This window comes from Arvicanthis niloticus, chromosome 17, assembly GCF_011762505.2.
Source record: "Arvicanthis niloticus isolate mArvNil1 chromosome 17, mArvNil1.pat.X, whole genome shotgun sequence".
NCBI lineage: Eukaryota > Metazoa > Chordata > Mammalia > Rodentia > Muridae > Arvicanthis > Arvicanthis niloticus.
The window spans coordinates 34,525,482-34,551,449 of NC_047674.1; the positions used below are offsets into that span (position 1 = coordinate 34,525,482).

The following is a 25,968-nucleotide window of genomic DNA, read 5'->3' on the forward strand; positions in this document are numbered from 1 at the left end:
ATCTCTGGGCCTGGTATTTGCTTTCTTCCTACTTTGTCTTCATGAACCTCAATCACTTCATTGTATTGCGGGTTTTTCGCTTGGCCTCCCTCTTTCCCAGTCAAATGTTCAACAGGACATGGGACATTTCCTTAATGCACTCTCTGCATAGTGGCTTATGTCTCAGGAACATGTGCAATGGTTGCTATACAGTAGATGGTGGATTCTTTTCTTTTCCCTTTCCCCTTTTTTAGTACAGCAACATTTAGATCTAAGGTTCTCACTGAGAGTCCAGTTTACTTTAGCCCTAGCAAAAGCCTGAGTCGGTGACTATTGGTTTTATTTAATTGATGAAAATATAATTGCAAAATGTAAATTTTTAACTTGCCTGGCATTTCCTTAGCCGAGAGTTTTAGTGCAAAAAGGAAATTCAGTTTTTCATTAACTCTGAACCTTTTCTTCTTACACAACACTCCAAAGGACAACTTAACACCTGGAAAAATGATTGTGCAGTTTGGCAGTTACATTCCATTGCCCTGACCAAACACCTGAAAAATAGCAATAGAAGGATTTATTTTGTCTCAAAGCTTAAGGTAGAGCCCATCACAGTGGGTGGGAAAGGCATGGTAGAGTTCAAAATGGCAGAAACATCTGGCAGGAAATCCCCAGACTTGGGGAGACCATGAACCAGGAACAGGAAGTGCTGGCATTTGGCTAGCTTTGGGTCTGTAGTCTTCGGAGTGTTGAGCCCACATTTAGGGTGGGTCATCCATTTGTTGTTAAAGTCTCTGGGAATATCCTCACAGACAAGCACAAAGGTGTGCTTCTTAGATAATTCCAAATCCAGTCAGATTACTGGTGAAGGTTAACCATTGCTGGCCTCACCCGTCTCTGCAGTTGAGCTGAAAGAATTGAAAGCATGCCGAGTGTTTGCAAAGCATATTGCTTCAGGTCCCGTGCCTACACTGTTTCTAATATTGCACTTTAGACTTTAATGAAGAAGAGATTGCATGATAATTTGGTTTTCTCCCCACTCCTCTGACCAGGTTTTCAATGAATACAAATGATAGGAAGGTTTATATTTAATTGTATTTATGTATTCAACCATAAGCTGGTTATAGATCCATTACTACAATTTTATGGTAGAGTCATTGATTTTAGTTATTATGGGAAGCTTTGGGAATTGCTTTAAGTTCAAGGTATCATGGGGTGTTATGCAGTAAGTTTATTATTGTTGTAGAGTGCTTAGCATTGATGGGCAATTCTGAATAATCTGATCATCTCCACAGGATGTATGTGAAGATCTTTCATCTCATTATAATTTGGGTGACAAGAGTGCTGGAGGACAGTAATTTAGTAATGATATCAGAGATCAGGCTGCATCTAGACATCCTTTCAGAACCTTCTTGAATTTAATACTCCATTCAAGAAATTGTTCTTTGGATGAGCTTAATCTAAGATTGTGAAAAATAACAGCAAAGGAAGACTTGGGATTTTTCTCAGATTTAATGTTTAAATATAAAACTACTCAGAACCGTGAAAAATGACAGTACGATCTGGAGAAAATGGTCAAGTGATTCTAAACATTAAAACTAATTTTAGTAGCATGGGTAATTCCTGTCAGTGGTAAGGGCACAGGGAGATAGCTTCACAGTGTCACCCCCCAGCAGCCTGAGGTGTTCTCTTAATATTTCAGAGACTTTGCTTTTGGCCACACTGGTTAGTTGTGGCTTTGATGCAGAAAAGCATTTATGGGCCAGCCATTGAGTAAATGAAATGTAGATTTTATTGAATATATTTTAATGGATAGAAAGACAGGTGCTCAAGAAAAGAACAAAAGCACACCCAAGAGCGTGGGTGTGAGTTTCTCAAATAAGAGCAACAGATAGACACACTTAGCTGTGGGTAGCAGCTCCTCGAATGTCTTAGCATTCGCCATTAATACCATTTGAGTGACTCCTGAGTTACATCTCCCCACACAGAGACCATGGTAATATTCTCTTTAATTGTTCCAATTTTAGTATCTGTGCTGTTGAAGCCAGTGCTCAAGTTACATCTCAAAATGTTTTTAAAAAATCTTCCCCACCCATTCTTAAAAAGTGAGAGTTATAACGTTCTTCCCAAGGTGCTTTGGATGTAATTATAATCTGATGAGCTGAGACCAAGGGCCACTAGAGTTGCACATGGGTTTTTAGTAGATCTTTTCCTTGCAAATTGGGTTGGCTTATGGTCAGTTTTGTAGACAAGTGCAGGTTTATAGTTGGGAAGGAAGAAAGGCCACAAGTAGTTGTTAATTTTACTAGAATATTGGCAAGAGGCTTCAATTAGATTCCTGGGTAATAAACTCTTATTATTGTCTTAAGTAGCCACAGTGTTTATTGTCTTGCTTGTTCCTTGACTATTTGCATCTATTGTATTGCCAGTCCCTCAACCTAGAACTGACCTTAATACTTGCATGTAATTAAAATGGTATAAAAGCAAAAAGGAGGAGGGGGCTTGGGATAGGGGGTTTCTAGGGAGGGGAGATGGGGAAAGGGGATAAAAGAAAAAAAGGAAAAAAAGGAACACAAGATGAGACACAAGAAGACAGAGACTTAGTCACACACACACACACACACACACACACACACACACACACACACACACCATAAAAACACTAAATTAGAATCTAGAATACATATGCAGTAGACCTGGTACATGCTTATACAGAACCTATTCATGTTGACTCAGTCTCTATAAGTTCATATGTACTTTAACCACATTGATATAGGGGGCCTTGTGTTCCTGGTATCCTTTATCACCTCTGACTCTTACATTCTTTGTGCCTCTTCTTCCATTATCTGTAGAAGCTGCTGCTTCCTTGAGTTCTTTCTAAATCCTTTTGTAATTTTTATATAGGAGGGCTATTGATTTTTGTGCACTTATTGGGTATCCAGATACCCAATAGTGTCTAACAGCTGTAGGAATTTTCTGGTAAAGTTTTAGGGTCATTTATATGTACTATGTCTACAAATTTGATTTCTTTCTTTCTAATCTGCATACCGTTGATCTCTTTAAGTTGCTTATTACTCTAAGACTTTAAGTATTATACTGAATAGATGTGAGGATAGTAGACAACCTTGTCTTGTTCTTGATTTTAGTGGAAATGTTTTGAATTTCTCTTCATTTAATTTGATATTGGCTATGTACTTGCCATAATAAACTACCTTTATTATGTTAAAAAAAAAATAGCCACAGTGTTCCCTGCCTTTCTATCCCATTTCTATTCTATTTAAGAATAGCCTGATCTGCTTTCAGCTTCTACAACTAAAACAGGAGCTCTTTGGATAACTTCTGTTTTTAGCACTAGGTATCAAACTTAAGCCTACGTACACAGTAGGCTAATGATCTATGTACTGGGCCTTTAAATACTTTTAATGGTCTTGCTAAATTTATCAGATGACATTAAACTTTCTTTCTATCCTAGACAGGACTTGAGCCTGATCTCTTCTTTCCTCAGCCCTCACAGGGACCTGTGCTTCCAGGCCTTTGCCACCATGTTCAGCTCAAATGCTAGTCTCTGTGCCTAGCATTGAATTTTCATTGCTATAGAATGACTAGATGTAGCCAGATATATGGGAAAGTTCTATTTTGGAAGTCTCGATTAAGCATGGTATTACTTAAAACTTCTAGAAATATTTGAATCAATGCCTTAAACTGCTATGTTTAATTTACTCAGAAATAAAAGTTGTGGCTCCTGACTTCTGGTGACTTTCAAAACAAGGAAGTGAATTAGTAAACACAGAGAAGCTTGTAAGTATAAACTTCTTCCCACTACAATCTCTTGAGTTTATATTAAATAAAGCTCAGTTGCTCGATCAACTATTGTTCCCTGTGTGAGGGTATTTGTTTATAAATTGCTTAGTTTGCTTGGATCTAACATTGATAGGACATGATTGATCTTTAAAAGTTTTATGAAAAATCACAGACTGTAAAATTAAAGACAATCGAGTTGTCTGACTTAGTTTTTCCATTGAACAGACACCTGTATTTCTGGTAGTTGAAGCTGTGTTTTATATCTGTTATTGACTAGTCCATTAATTACCCATGTCTGGCAGTAATTAATGCCATGTTACCTTCTAGTTTATATGGAGAAGACCTAGCAGACTTTCTTAATATGCTAAAATGCCAGCTAGAGTGTTTTCTTAGTCCTCCACCCAATTTTAATGTCATCATTAGAGTGGGAGATTATGACTTTTGGTTCAGGATTTGCTCCCTAAATAACAAGTGTATTGCATAACATTGTCACGTGTGATTCAACATGCAAATATCAAGCAAGCCAGTTTTGCTTTGCATTTTTCAATCTATAAAAAGCAGTCCTTTCAAATTGTGCTTCCTGGTTATTCATAAATATTTCCATGATCTTTGATAAACAGAAGAGTAGTCACTAACTGGATAATGCCAAGTAGTTAATGCTTGTAACTAAAATAACTGGGAAGTACCGTGTGATTGTACATTTTTTTTTTTAATCCATCAAATTCAGTGGTTCTTGAGTGTATCTTTATGAGTTTCCTATTGTTGGTATGAAAATTATCATAAGGAATAGGATGGTCGAGGACTATCTTTGTATTTACAAAGGCTCTTGGTTTGATGCTCAGTACTTTTCTCTCCTGCACAAATCACAAATTTAATGAGTTTGAATTACACGGATTTGCTAATTTATGTCTGAAGACCAGAAGTTCCAGTGGGGTCCACAAGCTAATGTCAAGGTGGTGGTACAATTTTTCCTTGAGGCATTAGGGAAGGATCCAATTCCTTACCTTTTCTAGCTTCCAGAGGTACCTGAATTCCTTGGGCCATCAGTCCAGGGTCCTATATTCTTTGTGGAAGACTCAAAGGACACAGTATACAGTCATATATTATGACATATATAAAAGGTATGTCAACTATGTGGAAAAGCAGATGGATGTGGTCTGGAGGCTGTCAGAGGCTGGATCTGGGTAGCATCCTTGAGAGTGTGCTCAGCTCACCTAACAATGAGCTGCAATGCATACTGCTCATGGGAGAGACTTGTTAGAGACTCAGTGCCCAGAGTTTTTACTGAGATTGGTTACGTGTAATCAGTTGATTCCTTCTGTGTTGCTTCAAATGAGTAATGTTCTTCATAGGCTCTCACGCTTGAACATTTGGTCACCTGTTGGTGGCACTGTGGTGCAGCCTTGCTGGAAGACGTACAGTACTAGGGTTGGGTTTAAGAGTTTATAGACTTGATCACTTCTCGTTCTCTAGTTTTTTTTTTTTTTTTCTTTCTGTCTTTCTCTGCTTTGTGTTTCTGGTTAAAGGCGTGGTCTCAGCTTCTGTCTTTTGTACCATATCTAGTTTTTGCTGCCATGGTTCCTGTACCATAATGGACCTTTATTCCTGTAGAACAGTAAGCCAAAAGAAACACTTTCTTTCACACATTGCTTTTGGTTCTGATATTTTCTCACAACGGAAAAGTAACCAATATATAAACTGATACCAGGAAAGGGGTATCACTGTTTTTTCCAATTGTTAATTAATTAATTAATTGATTGATTGATTGATTGATTAACTTTACATCCTGATCAGTGACCCCTCTGTGAGTTCCCCCTTTCAAACATTTTCTCCCCACATCCTTCCCTTCCCTCATCCTCTAAGAAGGTAGAGACCTGACCCCCCCACCCCAACCCCTGAGTATCTCCCACCCTGGTGCATCAAGTCTTTGTGGGGAGGGCTAGGCACATTCTCTCTCACTGAGGCCAGACAAGGCAGTCCAATTTGGGGAATGGATTCAAAAGACAAGCAACAGTTTTAGGGACAACCCCTGTGCCAGTTATTGTAGGACCTGAATGAAGACTGAACTGTACCTCTTCTACATCAGTTGGGGCTGAGTAGGTCTAGCCCGTGTATGCTTTTTGGTTGGTGGTTTAGTCAGTGAGAGACCCCAAGGGTCCAGGTTAGTTAACTCTGTTGGTCTTTCTGTAAAGTTCCTATCACTTTTAAGGTGCTAAATCTTTCCCCTAACTCTTTCATAAAACTCTCTGAGCTCCATTTAATGTTTGGCTGTGGTTCTCTAAATCTATTTCAGTCAGCTACTGGGTGGAGCCTCTAAGAGAACAGTTATGCTAGGCTCCTGTCTGAAAGCATAACAGAGTATCATTAACAGAGTCACTGATTGGTGCTTTGCCATGGGATGGATTTCAAGTTGGTCCAGATATTGGATGACCATTCTTTTGGTCTCTTTGCTCCATCTTTTCCCCTGCATTTCTCGTACACAGAAAAAAAATTTGGGTGGAAAGTTTTATGGGTGGGTAGGTGTCCTTATCCCTCTACTGGGAGTCCTGCCTGGCTACAGGAGGTAGCCTCTTCATGTTCCATTTTCCCATTGTTAGGCATCTTGGCTAAGATCACCCCCATTGACTTCTAGGAGGCTCCTCATTCCCAGGATCCACCACTCCCCCATCCAAGGCAGTTGAAGATTTCCATTCATTCTCCTGACCCTTGGACCCTCTCATCTGTCTCTTCCCATACTTTATCCAAACACACCAATCCCCCCCCATCCCATCTTCCATCTAGTTCCCTCTCTGTATCTGCCTCCTATGACTGTTTTATTCATTTTTCGAAGTTGGATTTGAACGTCCTTGCTTGGGCTTTCCTTCTTGTTTAGCTTCTTTGGGAGTGTATCATAGGTATTCTGTACTTTATGGTTAATATCTACTTATATGTGAGTGTGTACCATGTATAGCCTTTTGGATCTGGGTTATTTCACTCAGAATTATATTTTCTAGTTCCATCAATTTTCCTGAAAAAACTCACAGTGTCCTTGTTTTTAATAACTGAGTATTCTGTTGTATAAATTAATCACATTTTCTGTATCCATACTTATCAGGCATCTGGGGTATTTCCAGTTTCTGGCTATTACAAATAAAGCTGCTATGAATATAGTGGAGCACTTGTCCTTGTGATATGGTGAAGCATCTTTTGGGTATATGCCCAGGAGTGGTATCTCTTGGTCTTCAGCTAGAACTATTTTCAGTTTTCTGAAAATAACCATCAGATTGATTCCAGAGTAGATATATAAGTTTGTGGATGAGTGGATGAGTGTTTCCCTTTCTTCATATTCTTGCCAACATGTGCTGTTACTTGAGTTTTTGATCTTAGCCATTCTAATGGGTGTAAGTTGGAGTCTCAGGGTTCTTTTGATTTGCATTTCTCTGATGACTAAGGATGTTGAACATTTATTTAAGTGCTTTTTGGCCATTTAAGTTTCCTCTGTTGAGAATTCTGTTTAGCTCTGTACCCCATTTTTAATTGTGTTATTTGTTTTTTGGGGAGTCTAACTTTTTGAGTTCTTTATATATTTTGGATATTAGCTCTTTGTCAGATATAGAGTTAGTGAAGATCTTTCCCCATCTTGTAGGCTGCTGTTTTGTCCTACTGACAGTGTCCTTTGCCTTACAGAAGATTTTCAGTTTCACGAGGTCCCATTTATCAGTTGTTGCTGATAAAGTTGTGAGAGCCTGAGCCATTGGTGTTCTGTTCAGGAAACTGTCTCCTGTACTAATGTGTTCAAAGCTATTTCTCACTTTCTCCTCTATTAGATTTAACGGATCTTGTTTTTATGTTGAGGTCTTTGATTCACTTGGACTTATGTTTTATGCAGGCTGATAGATATGGTTCTATTTGTATTCTTTAACATACTGACATACAGTTAGACCAGCACCATTTTTTGAAGATTCTTTTTTCCATTGTATGGTTTTGCCTTCTTTGTCAAAAGTCAAGTATCCACAGGGCTGGGTTTGTTTCAGGGTCTTCCATTTGATTCCATTGACCAACCTGTCTATTCCTCTACCAATACCATGCATTTTTAAATTATTATTGTTCTTACAGCTTGAGGTAAGGGATGGTGATTCCTCTAGAAGTTCTTTTATTGTTCAGGATTATTTTAGCTATTCTGAGTGTTTGGTTTCTCCATATGAAGTTGAGAATTGTTCTTTCAAGGTCTATAAATATTGTGTAGGAATTTTGATAGGAATTGCATTGAATCTGTAGATTGCTTTTTGGTAAGGTGGCCATTTTCACTATGTTAATCCTCCTGACCCATGAGCATGGGAGATCTTTCCATCTTCTTATATCTTCTTCAGTTTCTTTCTTCAAGGACTTGAAATTCAATACAGGTCTTTCAGTTGCTTGGTTAGAGTTACAATTATGTATTTTATATTATTTCTGGCTATTGTAAAGCATGTGCTTTCCTCAATTTCCTTCTTGGATCATTTATCATTTGTATAAAGGAGGGGTACTGATTCTGTTATTTATTTATTTATTTATTTATTTATTTATTTATTTATTTATTTGTTAATTTTGTATCTGGCCACTTTTCTGAAGATGTTTGCCAGCTGTAGGAGTTCTCTGGTAGATTTTTTTTTGGGTTAATTTATATATACTATCATATCATCCATGAATAAGGATATTTTGACTTCTCCCTTTCCAAATTAGATCCACTTGACTTCCTTTTGTTGTCTTATTGCTCTAGCTAGAACTTCAAGTACTATATTAAAAAGATAGGGCAAGAGTGGGCAGTCTTGTCTTGTCTCTGATTTTAGTGGAATTGCTTTACGTTTTTCTCCATTTAATTTGATGTTGGCTATTGGCTTGCTGTATATTGCTTTTTCTTACATTTAGGTATGCACCTTGTATCCCTGATATCTCTAACACTTTTAACATAAGTGGTGTTGGATATGTCAAAGACTTTTTCAGCATCTAATGAGATGATCATGTGATTTTTCTTCTTTCAGTTTATTTTGTATTGTGGATGAAATGGAAATTTCTGGTTTCTTTGGAGACTCAGTTGTGTTATGTGATTTTTTTCTTTTGGAAACGTCTCATGAGAGGATGTTTTTGCTGAAGCAGAGACATGCGAGAATTTTTTTTTCAGAAAACAGACATGGGGTGTTTTTCTTGAAGTACCATGGACAAAAGGATTGTGATGTTTTGCTAGAGCAAATGCGTGAAAAACCTTTGTTTGGATAGAGTACCAATGCAACCCAACAGAGAGTGAATGAAGCTGTGTGGTATTGGTTCACCTTACCACTGATGATTGTTGGACTTTGCTGATGGTGACTGTTCTTAGCTGATGATGCAGTGTGTATTAGCTTGCTTTGCCACTTTTTTGCTGGTCGTCATTTGTCATAACTTCATAGAGATAAACACACCAAAGAACTGCTGGTGGTGTTCCCATGATGTTTCTGAGGACTCAGGCTGATTTGCAGTGCTTTGTAGTTTCTTCTGGATTAAACTGCTGTTGCTGATTTGTGTTTGTGAGTGGATTGAGCTACTGCTGCTATTCATGTGAACTGAACTGCTGATATCCTGACAATGCAGATTGGATTTGCTCCAAAGAACTATTTCTAAACTGGTCCACATTCTCCTTTGCCCTACTAAACTTTCATTTCCTCTACCTCTGGCTGGTGGTGGACAAGAAGGGATGTTAAAACTTTTAAGTACCTTTATTAAAAGTAGGTTTTGAAAAATCTAAGCCTACAGGTGGATCACATTGATGGGTTTTTGTATATTGAACTATGTCTGCATCCCTGGGATGAAGCCTATTTGATCTTGGTGAATGATGTTTTTGGTGTGTTTTTGGATTCAGCTTGTAAGTATTTTACTAATTTTACATCAATGTTCATAAAGGAAATTGGTCTGAAATTCTCTTTTTTTGTTGAATCTTGGTGTGGTTTAGGTACCAAGGTGACTGTGACTTCATAGAATGAGTTTGGCAGTGTTCCTTCTGTTTCTATTTTGTGGACTAGTTTGAGGAGCATTGGCATTACCTTTTCTTTGAAAGTTTGGTAGAGTTCTGCACTAAAACCATCTGGCCCAGAGCTTTTTATGGTTGGGAGACTTTTAATGACTGCTTCTATTTCCTTAAGAATATAGGACTATTTAACCTATCTTGATTAACTTTGGTAAGTTTACCTAATCTTGATTTAACTTTGGTAAATGGTATCTGTCTAGACAATCATTCATTTCATTTAGATTTTCCAATTTTGTGGAGTATAGGCTTTTGAAATAAGACCTAATGATTCTTTGAATATCCTCACTGTCTGTTGTTATGTCTCCCTTTTCTAATTTTGTTTATTTGGATACTGTCTCTGCCTTCTGGTTAGTTTGGGTAAGGGTTTGTGTATTTTGCTGAATTTCTCAAAGAATCAGCTCTTGGTTTGTTTGATTCTTAGTATTGTTTTCTATGTTTCTAGCTGATTGATTTCAGTCCTGATTTTGATTATTTCCTGCCTCTACTCCTCTTTGGTGTGATTGTTTCCTTTTTTTCTCGAGCTTTCAGGTGTACTTTTAAATTGCTGGTGTGAGAACTATCTAGTTTTTTTTTTTTTTTTTTTTTTATGGAGACACTCAATGCTATGAACTTTCCTCTTAGCATTACTTTCACTGTGTCCCATAAGTTTGGGTATATTGTGCCTCCATTTTCATTGAATTTTAGAAAGTCTTTGGTTTCTTTCTGTACTTCTTCTTTGACTCTGTGATCATTGAGTATAGAGTTATTTACTTTCCATGAGATTGTAGGCCTTCTGTTGTTTCTGTTGTTGAAGTCCAAAATGACTGTGGGGACTTTTAAAGTGGGCTGCATGCATTTCTCATCATGAGGTGCTCATAGTCCTGTGGTGGCTAGGGAGTAGAATATGGTTTGAATGAGAAATAACCCCCATAGAGTTACAGATTTGAATACTTGGTCTCCAGTTAGTCGTACTGTTTGGGGAGTGTGTGTAACCTTTCTGGAGGAAGTATGTCACTAAGGGTGAGCTTTGAGAATTTGTACCCTCACCCTATTCCAGCTCATTCTCTGCTTTCTGTTTGCAGTTAAAGATGTTTTCTCTTAACTTCTTGTTCCTGTTTCCATGCCTGCTGCCTGCACCTTTCCTACCATAATGGACTCTTAGCCCTCTAAAATTGTCAGCCAAAATAAACACCTTCTTCCACAGATTGCTTTTGGTCATAGCATTTTATCACAGCAACAAAAAACAAATAATACATCTTTCTTTTTCTACTTCCTCACATCTCATTAATCAACAACTCTTGATGATTTTATTCTCATATTTGAAATCATTTATTGCCTTGAGAGCTACAACCACTACTGTTCCCCAGGCCACCATAACTTCATGGTTATCTTTGTCTATATACATTGGGTTGATTTTAAGAGTCTAAGTTTTCTTTCTTCCCATTCATTGTCCAAATAGAAATAAGAAAAAAATAGACATCAGAACACAAATAGTGTTGGTGCCCTATTTAACCCCATGCCCCTGTGAACCTTGTCTGCCTCTACTCTCATACTTTTGCCCCCTTTCATCTTGCCCTGCATACATTTTCCTGTTGCACTACTTGTGATTTCTCAAACAGAATATGTTTCTTGTTATTGTCGGGATTTCATATGATTTTTTTCCCTTTGTACTGAGCTCTCTTTGTCAAGTTAGTTTCAACAACCACCTCACTTTCTGCTCACTATATACATTTCTCCCTCTTACAGAAGGTCAAGCAGGCATCTGAATAGCCTAAGTCTTTCTGATACCCAGCTGTATGATTTGTATTCCCCCATCATTGTTCTCATCATCTCAGCAATGAGTCTGTCTTTCTTGTGTGGTAGGTTTTCCCTAAGTTATGGTAGATAGCATACCTTATCTGTACATTGGTGTGTTACCAATCAAGAAATGGGCATGCTAGATTTTTAATAAACATTTACTAACATGAGGGAACGAATGAATTCTGAAAATTGCAGAGTGAGTGAATGGCTGCTTTGGAAATCATTCTGGCATTTGCTTAATAAAAAGATCAAAGATCTAGTTTGTTCTGGTGTATGTACCCATGAGAAAATGAAAACACATTACATACAAAAATTTTCATGAACAGTTACTTACAGTGTTATTCATAATAGCCTCTAATTAGAATCAACCAACTGTCCACTACTTTTGAACAAGTATAAATAAGTATGAATAAGCAAAGTATACTATATCCATATAATAATATATTATGGGAAACAGGAAAGTAATATTGATATAATAGACATCAAAATGTTGAGTGGAAAAAGTGTCAAATCTCATGTATCTTATCATTCCATGTATCTGAAGTGTTCTGAGCAGACAAATTTTTTGTAGAGACAAAGTTTAGCCTAATGGTTGCTCAGAGCCAAGGAGTTTTGGAGGCAATAGAGATAACCATAGAGGTTCCCATGTGGCAGGAATGCTGTAATGCAGGCTCTGGTGATGGCACTGCTGTACAGACACTGAGTCACACAGTTTGAGACTTGTGAATTACTATGGTAGTAAAGCTCTTATTATAAAAGAAGAGTAACTGGAAATCAGCCAGATCTAACTTGGAAACAGCACTAATGTTTAGTAAGAAAGGAACACTGACGTCAAGAAATACTAGGTAATGGATGGCCCATCTATGGCCTCATCTACTGACTTCAGCATTGACTGACACATCTGCTCAGTTTGTTCATGTTACAGCATGAATAATCATGTGATTTTCCTCAGATGACTATTTCATTTTTGTATGTAATGGAAAATATTTTGATACTTTTTGTTATATAAATAATTTAAAAAGAAGCAAACTTAAGTTCAATTTTGCAAAATTCAAATTAGTGAATCATCAATAACAAAACATCCTTTTCTATTTTGCCTTTCCCTAAACCAGGCTAAGAGGTCAGAAATTTTACTATCATTTTTCATCATCTGTTCAATATCAACCCTAAAAGGAAGGTGTGGTGGTTTGAATAGGAATGGCCCCATAGGCTCATGTGTCTGAATGTTTGGCTCATGGGGAGTGGCACTATTGCTTTGTTGGAGTAGGTGTGGCCTTTTTGGAGGAAGTTTGTCTCTGTATGTTGAGCTTTGAGGTCTTTTCTGCTCAGGCTCCACCCAGTGTGTATTACAGTCCATTCCTGGCTGCCTGGGGAAGACAGATTGCCTCTTTTGCCTGTGGATCAAGATGTAGAACTCTGGGCTCCTCCAGCACCATATTGGCCTGCATGCTTCCATGCTTCCCACCATTATGATAATGGACTGAACTTCAAACTGTAAGCCAGCTCTAGTTAAATGTTGTCCTTTATAAGAGTTGCCTTGGCCATGGTGTCAGTTCACAGCAATGAAGTCTTGACTAAGACACAAGGGCCAATTCCTTATTATCTTATATTAGACTTGACCAATCATATCTGTAGATGACAGTTTGAGATGTGCTGTCCTAGGTAACATAAAACTGTGGAAGCCTCAATGACAGAATATGTTTGCAGGTCTCTATGGCATTAGGGTGTGTCCAAATGTTTCTTTTGGGGTTGATATCTATGCCAATCAGGAAGAAATTATTTGGTCTAGCTTTTCCTTTCTATGGCACAGAGTAGTGTTGAGTGTTAATGAGCATCTCCCTCCTTGTCACTGACAGAGAGTACATTTACAGCAATTGTTTTCACCTCAGACTTTCTTAGGTCTTATTACTGTATTGCTTTCCCCTCCTAACTGGAATGATAGAAGAAGCAACCACGGAGGGGAAATTGGAACTGGACCTTCTGTGATGAGTAAACTTCTGCTCTGTGAAATTTGTAAATGCCTACTTTGACCATCATTTCTATAAAGCCTTCTGGATGATTCTTGGTTATAGATTTAAGGACTGAAACTTCCGGCTGTTCTACATTTGGGAACTGAGAGGCTAGCCACCAAGTTCCAGATTTGTGTTTAAAATATGACATTCTCAGCTTAGTCTTAGGCATAGTTAGCCTTAGCACATGAATAATACTCTCTGCAATGATGTAAGGCAGAAACTGCCAAACTATTCTATAAATTGCAGTCCGGCTTTTCGATAGAGCTACTGTAATTCGTGACAACAATGAAGAATAATTTGCCAGTGGCAAGTCAGAGCTTTTCGATGTACAAGTGCTAATGCTGTCTCTGTTTAGCCACCCCCTCCCTATGGAGAAGACGGAAATACTTCTTTGTTGCAGGAGATTTCTCAGCATGGCCAAGTGGCAATTAAAGAGCCTGATGAGAAAAATGAATCATCCCCAAGTGTCAGAGTCAAAAGATTCATCGCAGCTGCCCTGTCTCAGAGGGTCTGGGATAAAATCTACTTTCTCAATTACTGCCCTGTGTCCCTTCTGCCTTCTCAGCATCCACTGTATTCAGGTGGCACCCCTGCCCTCTCTTCATCTGTTTGAGTGGGTACTCTGGCATGAAGGAAGCTCAGCTTTATCCCTCTAATGCATCTTGCTGTCTTTGGCACATTTGTTGTTTGTTGTTGATGGCGCCAGGGCTCAGCTGTTACATGACAGGCTTTGATCGAGTGAATCAATTGTTGTTTTTTCTTCATGAAATACCCATCAGACTCTGTGGCTCTCTCTTCAAAGGGAAAAAGGAAGGGTGCTTTGTAATGGTTACAATCAGGAATAAGAAAAACACTGCACAGGAAATGAATGTCATTTTGTTGATTTTGGAGGAAATGTCAGAAGAAAAAGTATATTGACTTCTTACAATGTTCATTTAGTTGAGAGCATATTCAAGATTCCTCAGAAATCTCATTTTCTGAATATACAATATTTGTCTAACTGGATATTTCCATGTAGAAGAATGCAAATAGATCTATATTCATCACCCTGCAAAAACACAAGTTCAAGTAGATCACGGCTCTTAACATAAAATCAGATACACTAAATTAATACAAGAGAAAGTGGGGAATGGCCTTGAACACATTAGCTCAGGAAGACAGTTTCCTGAACAGAACACCAATGGCTCAGGCTCTCACAGGAACAATTGATGAATGGGACCTCATGAAACTGAAAATCTTCTGTAAGGCAAAGGACACTGTCAATTGGACAAAACAGCAGCCTACCAAATGGGGAAAGATCTTCAATAACCCTACATCTGACAAAGAGCTAATATCCAAAATATATAAAGTACTCAAAAAGTTAGAGTCCAACAAACAAAATTAAAAAATAGGATACAGAGCTAAACAGAGAATTCTCAACAGAGGAATCTTGAATAGCTAAGAAGCACTTAAATAAATGCTCAGCATCCTTAGTCATCAGGGAAATGCAAATCAATACAACCCTGAGATCCCCTCTTATACCAGTCAGAATGGCTAAGATCGAAAACTCAAGTGACAGCACATGTTTGTGAGAATGTGGAGAAATGGAAACACTCCTCCATTGCTGGTGGGAGTGCCAACTTGCAGAACCACTCTGGAAATCAATCTGGTGGTTCCTCAGAAAATTAGAAGTAGTTCTACTTGACGACTCAGCTATATCGGTCCCGGGCATATACATGAAAGATGCCCCACTGTGAGACCATGAAGGGTATCCTGGTTTCTGGTTGAGAAAAGGCTTGAAATCCAAGAAACCTTGAAGGGATGTTAGGCGCTTTGCCTGTTCCCAGGCCCCCGGCCCTGTCACTAGCCACAGTTCCCCACAGATTTGTGGCCTTCAGTCACGTATGCCAACACCCCACCATACCATAGGAACACTTGCTCAACTATGTTCATAGAAGCCTTATTTGTAATAGCCAGAAACTGGAAACAACCTAAATGTCCCTCAACTGAAGAATGGATACAGAAAATGTGGTTCATTTACTCAACGGAATACTATTCAGCTATTAAAAGCGATGACTTCACAAATTTCACAGGCAAATGGAAGGGACTAGAAAATATCATCCTGAGTGAGGTAACCCAGATCCAAAAGGACTCACTTATAAGTGGATATCAGCTATAAGACTATCCATGATATACTCCGCAGACCCAAAGAAGTTCAACAAGAAGGAAGGCCCAAGTGAGGAAGCTTGAATCACATTTAGAAGGGGGAACAAAATAGTCATAGGAAGCAGAGGGAGGGAGGGTAGCAGGTGGCAGAGGGAAGGGGTGTGCAGAATCAGGTATGGAGAGAGACAAGGGAGATGCCCAGAGGGTCAGGAGAATAAATGGAATCCGAGGGGTAGGTGGAATATCTAGGAAGTCCCAGAGACCTGGGATTGGTGAGGCTCCCAGGAGTCAATGCAGGTGATGTTAGCTGTGATGCCTAACAGTTGGGACATAGAACCTGAAGATACCATCTCCTGTAGACAAGTAGGACCCCCAGTGAAGGGATAAAGACACCAACCCACACACAAAACTTTCAACCCCAAATTTGTCCTATCTAAAAGAAATGCAGGGATAAAGATGGAACAGAGAATGAAGGAGTGGCCCAACTTGAAACCCATCTCATGGGCAAGTACCAATTCTTGACAATTCCTTCCTTCCTTTCTTTCTTTCTGGCATGGTATACACATTTATTTTCTCAAAGATTTATCATTTCTTTATTCTTTAAAAAAATCCCCCTCTCTGAAATATATAGTACATTATCTGTATTTGTGGTCTCTGCACTTTTTTTTATTGGATATTATATTTACATTTCAGATTTTATCCCTTTACACCATTTCTCCCACCACCCAGGAACCCCCATCTCATCCCCCCTTCTCCTGCTTCTATGAGGATGGACCCCCCCACTTACCCCCCACTCCCACTTCCCCACCCTCGAATTCCCCCCCCCCCCCCGCCACTCGGTGTTCAGCCTTCATGGGACCAAGGATCTCCTCTCCCGCCTATGCCCATGCCCGACAAGGCCATCCTCCCCTACATATACAAATGGAGTCATGGGTCCCTACCTATGTGCTCCCAGGCTGGTGGTTTAGACCCTGGGGAGCTCTGGTTGGTTGGTATTGTTGCTCTCCCCATGGGGCCTCAAACTCTTTCAGATCCTTCAGTCTTCTCTCTAACTCCTCCATTGGGAACCCCTTGATCAGATCAATGGTTAGCTGTGAGCATCTGCCTCTGAGTATGTTAGACTTTGGCAGACCTCTAAGGACACAGCTATATCAGGCTCCTGTCAGCATGCACTTTCTGACATCTACATCAGCGTCTACCTTTGGTGACTGCACATGGGATGGATACCCAAGTGGAATGGTCTTCAGACGGCCCCTCCTTCAGTTTCTGTATCCATATTTGCTCCCTTGAGTATTTTGTTACTCCTTCTAAGTACGACCGAGGCATCCACACTTGGTCTTTCTTTTTCGTGAGCTTCATGTGGTCTGTGAGTTGAGTCTTGGCTATTTCAAGCTTCTAGGCTAATATCCACTTATCAGTAAGTGAATACCATGTGAGTTCTTTTGTGATTGGGTTACCTCACTCAGGATGATATTTTCTAATTTCATCCATTTACCTAAGAATTTCTCAGATTCATTATTTTTAATAGCTGAGTAATACTCTATTGTGTAAATGTACCACATTTTTGTATCCATTCCTCTATTGAAGGACATCTGGGGTCTTTCCAGCTTCTGGCTATTATAAATAAGGCTGCTATGAACATAGTGGAGCATATGTCCTTGTTATATGTTGGAGCATCTTTCAAAATGACAAATGAGAGTCTGTAGAGCTGACCACAGGATAGTGACAATCTCATAAGGATACTGATATCCTCAGAAGATGGAGTAACAAATTCAGAAAGATGAATATCCCTTGTTTTTGAATTGTCTAGTTAAACCTTTTCCCTTTCACATTATTATTCAAAATATACAATAGCACCAAATTAAAAATTATCATAAGAAAAATTTGATTTTATAAAGGTTTTGAGATTATATTATTATTGTTATTATTAAATTTGTTCTTCTCTCATAAAATACACCACAACTAAAGCTTACCCTCCCTCTCCTCTTCCCAGTTCCCCCTCCCCCTCTCCAGATTCACTCCTCATCTGTTTCCTTTCAGAAAAGGACAGGCCCCTCAGGGATATCTACTGAATGTGACATAACAAGTTACAACAAGACTAGGCACAAATTCTCATATCAAGTCTGGACAAACAGTTTTTAAAAGACTGAAATATATATATATATATATATATATATATATATATATATACATAAATATGTATATGTATATATACATATATATATTATATTGTATTGTATTACAAATACATTCTGGATGATTGGGTTATATGCCTCTAGATTATCTCTCTCTATATAGATATAGATATTATATAGATATATACAAAAAGCCAAACAAAACAAACAACTCTAAAATACAAGGAAGCAATACCTACCTCAATCCTTTCTGATGACATGACCACCCAAAGGTATGGTTGATGGGAAAGTTTTTACTCTAAGTATGAGGGAGCATATAGCCAGAGGCATCTGCAAAAGTCTAGAGCAAGGAGAAAAGGTAGGCTAACCTTGTCCAGAAGACAGGACTGGACCATGAGAGGAGGAGAGGAAGTGAGAGAGGAAGACAAAGAGAGGACAAGCAAAGGAGACCAAAGAAGAGGAGTGGGGACCAAGGGAAAAAGACAAAAGAGAGTATGGTTGAAATAATGTGGCAGGGTTATATGGAAATGAAAAGCTGGGGGAGGGAACCCCGTCAGCTGGAAAAGTTTAAGGTAGGGAGCTGACTGAGGAGTGCAGAAAAGATCCATAGGTATGTACAATACTGAGGAAGCCTGCAGACCAGCGTGCACTTCAGCATGCTAGTAGCCAGCACACACAGCCATTTGTCCCCAGCATCTTTTGGATCTTACACTTTCTTCATTCTTTCTTAGGATTTGCTAATAGTGGCCTTGAGGATATAAGACTGTGTCCAGCTGCTCCTATGATCTTTACTAAAAAAACAAATCAGTTGAGAGACCATCCTGCTAACAGTGAAGGAGTGAGGTGAGCACTTGCAGAGCACTGTTGAGTAGGTAGGGAGTTTTCACAGGGCGGACTGTGTTACGTCGGGAGGAGGCTTCATGCATGGCAAAGGGCCATTAAAGACTGTATCCCACAACACTCAACTCCCTTCATGTCACTTTCAGTGAATGTTGTGTGCTATCCATTGCTCTACAGGTGTGCCTTACTTCTTCCAGGGTATTGGTCGTATCCTGTAACTAGTATTTTATTATTAAACTGTGACAATTTTGTCATTGCTGTAGTGAATACTGTCACTCAGAGCTTTGTAAGATGTGTAAACTTCAAATTTGGACAGTGTGATACAGTTTATTTATTGTATAACTGGCATTAATGAAAGGACATGTGCTTACTGGAACACATGAGAACTTTTGCACCACGAGGATATAAAATTAGGTTACAGTCAGGCCAGTAGGCAGCCTTATTTTAACAGCTGCACATGTTAAAATTCGACAAAGGATCACATACTACTGACAAGCTGTTGTAATTGATAAATGTTTCAATGTTATTGTCCATGACTTTGATATGAGTTTGGTATTTAATTCTCTCAAGTTTGCTGCCCAATTTCTATACCTCCAAAGTTTGACAAATTCTGAAAGGTTGGAAATTACTGTTTTGGGAGTAGTTATAATTTTTAAAAGAATAGTGTGAGACACTTGAATGTTTGGTAGTTGATTCTTTCAATGTCATCTTGTCAATGGAAAAGAGGCATTTCAATGCTCTTTCTGAATCACAGGAATGCTTCCTGTCTATCATCAAGTGGTGAGGGCATTCAGGTAAAGCTACCTTTACTTCACAGTGACTACTGAAATCGGAAGGTTTCACTTGAAACATTTCTACAGACTTCTCAACAAAAGGCATCAAACTAAAAAGTTTCTAGAAAGTTCATGTGTCCAATGAGTATAATGGCACCATCAGACTCCCAGTCAGTCTCATGGTGTTGGTGTAGATGTGGCCTGTAGTACCCAGGACATTTGTCCCAGATGAGGTCTCCAGAGTGCAGGCAATAATCAAGGATGTGAGCAGATGCAGATGCAGGGAATGCTGTTCAGACTTTGCCCCCAAGAAAGACATTATCTTTACTACCTTGGAGTATAAGCAAGTCTCTGGTGAGGCAGGAGACTTAGTTATCTGGGGAGAGTAAATAAATCTGCTTTCTTAACAGGAGGGTGACACTCTCTAGATATGGTGGCTGTTTGCTACACAAATGTCCTTAGCTAAGCTCCTCTGGTGAGATCTACTTAAAGAATTGGACTCAGTGTTGTGGGGGAACAGAGAGAGACCATGAAATTTGAATCTGGGTTTGAGCTGTACTGTATACTGATTGGATATTCTTGCTTGAGTTATCAATTGCCACATTCCTCTGGGTGGAAATATTGAAAAAATTAAATTAGAGAGTGCATTTGAAGCAGGCAGAGCTATACTTACCCCATAAAAAATATACTTATCCCTGTGAAAAAAAATCAGGACCATTGAAACTAGTTAAGAAGTTCAGCAGCAGATTAAAAATTAATCTGCTCGGTTCTAGATAAGATGTTGTTGTTTTTAACCAAATGCCTTCCCTAAAGAATCAGGGATCTATGCAGAAGAAGTTGAGAGGCTGCTAAAGCCAGGGCTGGAGGATGACTCCAAGGAAATAGCATCTTCCAGAAATAATAGAATTGATGCACACATGAGCTCACAGAGACTGTAGCAGCATGCTTAAGACTGCACGGGTCTAAACCAGACCAAGTCTCAGCACTGAGGAGAAGAGGGCGTGACATCCCACCTGTAACCAAGAAGCTACCGGCAATTGATGCCTGCTGGGAAAGGGAAAGTCAGTTTTTCCACATGTAATATGTGTCACTGGGTGTATCAGCCTCACTTCAGGACAGGCCCATAGAAAGAAGTGGGTCTCCAATCCTAAACGGACACTATTCTTCTCTTTTTATTCTTATTATTTGACTTACTGTTTCTTCTTTGTTTCTTTGATTCTTTGTTTCTTTGCTTCTTTCTTTCTTTCTTTCTTTCTTTCTTTCTTTCTTTCTTTCTTTCTTTCATCATTTTTGATTTTTATGTTCTGTTTTTGTTTCTGAAGAGAAGAAATATGAAGTTGAGTAGGTAGCGGGCTGGTGAGGATCTGGGAGAAGCTGGAGGAGGGGAAGCAGAATAATTAAAATACAGAGTATGGAAAAATTATATAATAAGATTGAGGGCTTTCTCTTTCCATACAACAAAAAGGCAAGAAAAATGTCAAGAACTGGTTTAGTTCCTGCAGACTCTGCCAGGAACAGGCTGTTGCTGCTTCCTTCACATTGGCTCTTGTTGCTATGGTAACAAATGGGCAGGGTTCCTCTAGGCCCAAATTTCCATCCTGAAAAGGAGGAAGGCAGGAACCCCAAGCCTGCTACTCACAGCTCTATTCTATTATCCCAGAAGGAACCTGCTTCTGAGGGATTTGATCTATATATAGAACTTCCAGTCTGGGGGACATGGCTACCCTGACCTGAGAGACTGTAAGTTTTTAGTTACACGTACAGCTGTGAAAGTCACAATTCTGTTAAAAATTACAAGATGATACTAGCCAATTGACTGGTGGTGTTTTCCACAGGTGCCCTCACACTACTCAAGCTGTTCAGGCTTTGATATAGGCCTTCAGTGAGCAGTAAAACATGACTTTTCTGGCATCCCCAGACTTTATTCACTGTATGCTTTTTAATAGGCATTCATATGCCAATTTGAAAAGGTTAATTCTTCTTGATCTAGTGGTCAAAGGACAGATATATCCCCAGACACTGAATAGCTCATTTGGTGAACTTTAAAATGTAAGAGAATTAACATCTTGTGGTTAATAAGCCTACTGGAAGGTTTGTTACCCTGAACACTCGCAACCTGATTACCTTACTGTGGGTTCTGCTTCTGCACTAACAGATGCTGTACGCATCTCCAGCCGTCTCTCTGTAGCTTAGCTTCAGCTTCCGCCTTCATCTTTATCTTATCAGGGGTTGGTCATCTGGGCATCCCACGAGTCTGTGCAGATTGGTGATTGTGAGGTAAGCTTTAAGTTCAAAGATAATTGTTTCAGCCATTTTCTCTGGTACAAGTGATGAAAAAGAATGTTAAAAGAAAACCCTCCTTAATAAGAAAAAAAAAAGAAAGTATATTATTCCAATTTTAGTGATTTGCAATCACACATCAAATGTAAGTCAAAGCTTCTTATAGTCATAAATATTGACGTAAGCTATTTCAGAGAGTGAAGTCATGTCATTGTGAACATCATGATTAAAGGAATTGCCAGTCCTTTACTGCTGCTTCTTAGAGGATTTTCATTCTTACTCAAACGGCTGCTTTGACCACAAGCACCAGCCTATGAATTTTTACTCATTTCCTCCTGTTTGAATTAATTTAGTTATGAGACAGAATGCTGGCTCCTTTGCCTTTTCAAAGACATTGGAGATGTCAGGAGTGAGAACATCCTGAAGTCTCCACCTTCTGCATGAAGCAGAGGGCAAACATCTGTTTGTGGCGGCTACTCACAGTCTGTCACATCTTCCTTTTCTTCTTTCTTTCTACTCTTAGCTTGGAGGACCAACCCAGGGACCACGTGTGACCTACAAGTAAAGCTTGGTTACTCTCACTCTGGGAAACATGGATTCTTATCATCAGAGCAGGAGTCGCTAATGCTCAGTGACAGTAGACCCATACTAATTAAAATGTTTTAATAACACGCTACTGAATAGGTATTTATTTATAACATATTAGCATATTTTACCAGGCTAATACTTTACATTGTGAGATGTATGCAGAATAGATATTACTGAAGCATGAGATGAAGTGAGGCTAGCAGCTGCTCACAATGAACTTTCTGTGTCCCGGGGTATCATCTGTCTCAAACTCAGGGATTCTTTTAGGCTAAAGAGGACACTTCCTTACATGAAAGACATCCACAATTTTATAAATTTTAATCTGTTTTACTCCGAGTCTACTTAAATCCCGGGGAGCTTAGTTCATCGTGTCCTGCCAAAATACAGGTCAAAAACATTACAAGAATAGACTTTAAAATAAAATCAGTTTTCTAAAACTACATAGGAGATAGACTGTGATCAAAACCAAATTCCCCTTGACCATAACATTTTCCTTCAGGATCATGATTTATTAACCATCTTTTGCTGGTGAAATAGAGTCTTTTAATTTGATATCTTACTTGAAATGCCAAGGCCACCCTTCAGGAAACAGCTTGCAGCTGAGGTGTAGAGAGTAATGGCCTGGAACCCAAGGTACTTTCAAACTATTTTGTCAAATTTGCATGTCGTGCTTGTGCAGGGGCCATGCAGATTTTCTTTGTATAGTTCCATTTTTTAAAAGTATATATGTGGCCAAAGTGAGTACATGTTATTTTCTAAGAATAATTGAAACAAATGTCCTCTACCAGATCTGGAGATTCTTAACCTTGGGTTCAGGGATTCTGTAAGTGGCTATAGACAGCTTCTATCACTAAAATTTTTATGTGGAACATTTGTCCTCATTTCTGGCCTTGACTAGTCATTTAGGGGACAGGAACCACACTAGTTGTTTTTCCAGAAAGAATTTAATATAAAGACTTATCAGCAGCTTGGCCCAGAAGAGGCTTTATTTGGTTTATAAGTCGTGGTCCATCATCAAGGGAAGCTAAAGCAGGAACCGGAAGTGAAGGTGAGACCATGGAGAAAAACTGCTTACTGACTTGCTCTCCATAGTAGCCTGACTTCTCATATAACCCAAGGCCACCTGTCCAATGTGGCAATGTTCACTGTGGGCCCATCCCTTCCACATCAGTCATTATTCAACAAAATACCCTGTAGACATGTCCATAGGCCAATCTGATGGAGGCCATTCCTAAATTAAGGTTTCCTCTTCCCAGTTGGCTCTAGGTGTATAAACCTGACAAAGCTGACCAGCAACACAAGGAGCAATCAAGACAATGTGCGTGACACACCTATTGTGATGTGTAAATTATAATATGAGGTTTGCTTGTTGATCCAGGCATCGGCCCAAGAAGACTGCCTGGATAAGATTCCAACCCAAGAAACATGACCCAGCCATCACTGTTGCAGACTTGAAAAGACAAAAGTAATTAATCAAAAATTATTTTTGAATTTAGCATCAAGCTGCGAAGCTAACAGTTGTGTCCTTGCTGTGTAGCTGCTGCTGTTTAAAACGAATATTCTGAAATTATTTTATATCTCTGAGCCACTGTCTCTGCATATTGAGTGAAAAGAAATGGAGATGTACTCGATTCCAAAGAGACTAAAAAAACAAAACAACAACAACAACAACAACAAAAAAAAAACAAAGGAGGTAAGGAATGTTTGAAAATGTTTTTCGATAATAATCACTAACAAATTATTACTTTGGAGTAATAGATAGTGTCATGTATGTAAGCTCTACCCACCCAGTGTCGTCAGCTGCAGCAAAATCATCTTGACACTTTCAACCATGTATCCTGCTGATTTCAAAGAGGCTCAGGATCATCTTCTTTGAAGACTGAAGTAACCATGGTGATTTTCCAGCTATGCAGATCACACGGGTACCACCCGAGACCAATTTCAAGTTGCATTAGTGCAGTCCCGCACTCAGATGTCTTTCCTTCTGCGCATGCTCCATCCATCCACCCTCGAGAATGGCCAGTGCCGACTTAACTGGAGTAGAACTTTGGAATTCTTGCAAAGGCTTCTCGTTCCTTTCTCTCACTATCTGCTTTCATTGCCCCCACAGTTTCTCAGGCCTAAATCTTGTGTCATTCTTGACATAAGTTCTCTTTGTGAGCACATTGTACTTCCACTCTGTCGCTTCCTGGTTACCTTCCCTGTCGCTGTGATAAAATACCCTGACAAACACAATTTAGGGGAGAAGTGGTTTATCTGGAGAAGGATTGCTACTTACAGGCTACTGTTGCAGGCCACTCAGGGTGGTTGGAACTTAAAGGAGTTAGTCATATGAGCTGTCCAGGACAGAGTGTAACTGAATGTGTGCTTGTGCTTAGCTAATTTTTCTCTTTCTTATACAGTCCAGGACCCAAACCTGAAGAATGGTGCCATTCACCTTTAGGCTGGGTCTTCCCACATAAATTAATGTAGCCTAGTGTAGTGGTTTGCATGGGAATGGCCCCATAGGCTTATATGTTTGCATGCTTGGTCTCTACTTGGTGAACTGTTTTAGAAAGATTAGGAGGTATGGCCTTGTTGGAGTAGGACATGTGTCACCTCAGATGGACTTTGAGATGCTTTTTGGACTCAGAGGTTCCAAAAGCACTCAGTCTCCCCGCCCCTCCCCCATCTCTGCCTACTGCCTATGTATCAGGATGTAAGGCTTTCAGCTACAGTTCCTATGCCATACTAGTCTGCTTTTTGCCATGATATTAATAGACTAAAACCTCTGAAATTGTTAGCAAACCTCCAAATAATTTCTCTCTTTTATAAGAGCTGCCTTGGTCATGGTATGTCTTCACAGCAATAGAACAGTGACTAAGATATCAAGATAGTAGCCTGTAGACATGCCCTCAGTCCAACCTTAGCCGGACAATCCCGTAGTGACACTTCTTCCCCTGTGATTCTGGATTGTGTCCAGTTGACACTTAAAACTAACTGTTGCAAAATGAAATGGATGGTAATTAAGGGAAGTTACTTCAGAGAGGCTATGAGTTGTTACATTATTACCCCTTGGGGGAAACAAGAAACAGAGCTGATGCCTCTTTTCCTTGAGTCTGCAAATCATAGCTCACTCAAGGTGGCTTGAATATCAAGTGCAGGGTAGCACAAACGAGGTTTGGTGTTTGCTTGAAAGTGGATTCACAGCTTTTTTTAGGTTAATAGCTGTAAGGTGTGGTTGCAATGACTGTTTTAGCATTAGGTGAGAGAAGATGGAAAGAGAATATGAAATATATAAATGATAAATATTCAATAAATAGTATCATTAATGAAAAAAAAAAAAACTAACAATTGTGCCCAGTTTGAACATCATAACTTTATCATATTCTTACTTGCTCCAAAGTCTTTTTCACCTCCCAGAGCTACAGTAACTCCCTAACTGGTTGTTCTTTGCCATTCTGGCCTTCCAGTTTTCACTATAGAGCAGTCATAGACATAGGTTAAAGCATGACCCATTCCTTATCTTTTATATCACCTTTAATTACACTTTATGGAATTAGCATGTGTAACTTTTATAACCTAAAAGACAACTGAATTTTACAGGTTTTGCTTTCTCGTGAAATCCAATATCTTAAATACAA

At 39.1% G+C, this 25,968-nt stretch overlaps 1 pseudogene; it reads right to left on the reverse strand.

The window, feature by feature from the left end:
* Window positions 1-22,979: 22,979 nt before the first annotated feature.
* Window positions 22,980-23,092, reverse strand: LOC117722811 (U6 spliceosomal RNA; annotated as a pseudogene).
* Between the last annotated feature and the right edge of the window lie 2,876 nt (window positions 23,093-25,968).